Below are 3,570 nucleotides of genomic sequence, written 5' to 3' on the forward strand. Positions count from 1 at the left end.
GCAGGAGCCCGTGGTGCCAAGCGCCGTATGCACAGGGCAGGGGCAAAGCGCACACGGTCCGGAGAGACCGAAGGGTAGGAGACGAGGAGAATCATCACTGGAGTTATTAAACAGCGTGGCATTGATCACACTCGCTACCTGTAACCACCGTAATCCCAGCCTGGAGCCCCAGTGACGATAACTTTCTTCTTCCGATTTACATAGGTGCTTTACTTTCCCAAAGATTAAGATAATAAACTGATTCAGGAAAGAGAGTTTTATTTTTATGAGCTATCGAAATCTCTATTCCCCTTTCTCCAGTTTTAATTCCAGCTTCATTAGGAGAAAATCTCTGGTTTTGCAGCCATGTCTCAATATTTTTATGCCATCAGAACCAGCTGTCATCTTTTCAATCTAATTACAGGTTTCACCAGGGGAGTGATAATATCCTGGTATCAGTGTGGGTTTGTAGCTGTCTTTGGCACTCTCCTGTTTCATCACCTTACCATCAACCTTGTTTGGGGGTTTTCTCTGCAGGTGTCTTTTCACCTGTCATCCTGGAACTGCTGGCATAAACATGCTGGGGCCAGGGCTGCCCTCCCTTTGGCTTGCGCTGCTCGGAGCAGGGTCCAGTCCCACTTGCAGAGTTTATTGCTGCTGCATCACCCGTGAACTTGCCATCTCTTCCTTATGCCTCCACCTGGAAGCCTGGGGGGGGGCAACATGACACAGACACATGGTAAGAGACAGCCGGTGCCTGAGACACCACTACCTAACCAGATGAGGTGAAGGAAGGACGTACGTATCGTCAGCCCCTGTGCACAGCCACGGCATGAAGATGGAGCAATTAACAGAGTCACCTGGACAGGGGATGAGCCGAGCTCTCCCCGTGACACCCAGAGCATCCTCCCTCATCCCGGGCAGGACAGTAATGCTTTGCCACCCAGCAGCATATGTACCCCCGTGGGTTACAGACGTGAATTATTCTCATTACACCAACCCTGGCGATACTTGTATTTTTTTGTCCACTGCATGAAATTAAAGAGAAATCCCTCTGTGTGCTTTCCCTGTTAGGCAAAGCGCCTGGACAAAAGCAATGAGGTTTTTTTCTCCCCCACCCCAACAGCCCCAGTAACCCAAATTCACACCAGCAGAGTGTAATAATGCCTTTCACCAACACATGTGCTGAGGGCAGAGGACAGTGGGCTGACAGGCTGATCTCTGCCACTGCTTCCTCCCAACTCTTTCATCACTTGGTAACAACCATGAGGGCCCCAGATGTGCTGAAATCTCACATACATGTGCAGGGGTTTATATGGGCTTGTGCTGGTCTGGGCATTTCCTTCCTAATTTCCCTCTCCACGTGCATACATACCCCCTCTAATAATAAAATGGTTCAGGAAACTGGAACAAACCCTGAAGTGAAGTGTGAAATAGGCTCCATGATTCCAGATAGCCAGGTCCGTTTAAAGCTTTGCTTCACATTTGCATTATAAGAACAAATCCTGTACAAGAAGCTTCCTTCATGCTTTATACTCTTGCATTAATTCATGAAGTGTCATGTATCTAGCATATTTTATTATACATGAGAACTATGCAAATTAAAATTCTCAGTTGAGTATCACGTTTGCACACTCAAGGCCATCTCCTTAGGCCCCATTGAGGCTTACAAGTCACACCTGTTTAAACTCAGCTCACCTTTTAAACCCAGTTAAACTAGCACAATTTCTCATAGTTTTCTTCAGACAATCTATTTCAATTTAGCTTTAACCTCTTCATAGCTAATATAAGCTGAAGAGAAAGACATCTGGTTTAAAAGGAAATAAATGCACTGCCAGAAAAGTTAATTACGATTGAGTTCTTGGGGTGTAGCCACCCACTTGAACTGCCTCAGTCTTTGCCTGTCCCGGTGCTGTCATCGAGGTGCCCGCAGGACCAGCCACAGCAGGTAAGTCCCATCAGTTTAAAATCCACTGCAAAGGAAGGAAACAACTCCACATGTCGGTGAGCTCCTAAAAACCACCTTTTCCTGGGCAAGGAAAGATGCCGCAGACACAGGCGGAGATCATGAGAGGTAACCGCGTTATAAACAGACTGGAACTCTCCTTCTCTGGCTGCTCTAGAAAGAAAAGCCTGAGATAAAGTCTGATTTTTAGAAAGGGAAAAAGCCCATCATGCTAAGCTGGGGCTTAATTAAAATTAGGCTGTTTGAACATGACCCTAGAGCTCTTGTCCCCATTGAAGAAAAATTTATTCGTTAAGCGAGACTAGGTTTTGCACGTAGCTTCCAAAACATATTCTTCAAACTATGAAAGCCAAACTGAATAGGCAACTCCTAGGAATAAGCATTCAGCTACAGGCTCCAAACACCACAGCACCAAGGTCTGCAGAGTGAGGAGCACCACCGTGACCTCCTCCTCTGGCCTTGCTTTGTCCTGCCCCAGACACACACATCCTCACCCACCCACTCTCAAACCTTCACATTGCTACTGATTCCAGCTCTCCTCTTGACCAGCTCTTACCACTCAGGTTAGAGCTCACGCTTATAAACCAGACTCCTCCTTCAAAGGGGGGTGTTTGAGCCATTTTCTGTAATACTGCATCCAGGGCTTTGGAGAACAATGTAATATAACCAAGCCATATTTCTAACGGCATGCAAACCATACAATGAGAAGAAATACTCTTGGTATATTTCTTTATACCACGAAATACTTGGTAAAACACAAGCTGTAGATCAATAGGCTAGAAGTGTCAGAAACAATCTCTTTGTAAAACTAACACAGAAAACACACAGGAATATACCCATCAGTGGGACCGTTACCCTGCAAAAACCAATTCTTAACTTCCTTTAAACCACTACAAAAGAGGGAACAAAACTGAAAAAGGGATTTTTTTTTAATTTTTTTTTTGAGCAGACTCCTCATTAATGATGTGAGCCTCTACACATTCACTTTAATATGCTATTGTAAACTAATTAATGATCCTGGAAATGATGTTTTTTCCAAGGGACATTATCCTTTCAGCTGGAATCTCAGGCTGAATGCTGATAAGCCTCTTGAACTTTGCAAAACCACTTGTCAAAAGCAGTAAGATGAGAATTCGTTAAGGTCTTCTAATTAAGAAGTACAAGGTCCAATTAAGTTTTCACTAATGTGCTACATAACCTGGTTAAACAATGGCATGCCAAGGATTTTCTCACCCCCGCCAACACTGGTTCATCACTTAAGTTCATCTCCGACCGGTGGTTTGGAAGAGTTTCTCTGGCCATCAGAAACAATGATGAGAAATTGTGTGGACAGCTGCAGCCTGCTACATTAATACTTTGGGACATCTTATTGTTCTGCAACTGAAATTGTTCTGAGACGCTCTGACTCACTAATAGCATTTCAGAGACTGCTTCCCTCTCCTTTGCATAAGAGAGTCACTCCCACTTTGCACACAGAGCATGTAGAGCAAGATGCTCAAACTGATGTTGATTATCTCATTATTTGACTCTAAAAAGGCCCCTAATTCCCAGCAAGGAAAATATGTGTGCTCTCATCAGCTCTACGGCTGGCGGCCTGGGCTGTGGCCATGCTTTCAAGCATTTCT

Source organism: Cariama cristata, unplaced genomic scaffold (assembly GCF_000690535.1).
Source record: "Cariama cristata isolate BGI_N322 unplaced genomic scaffold, ASM69053v1 scaffold23994, whole genome shotgun sequence".
Classification (NCBI taxonomy): Eukaryota; Metazoa; Chordata; class Aves; order Cariamiformes; family Cariamidae; genus Cariama; species Cariama cristata.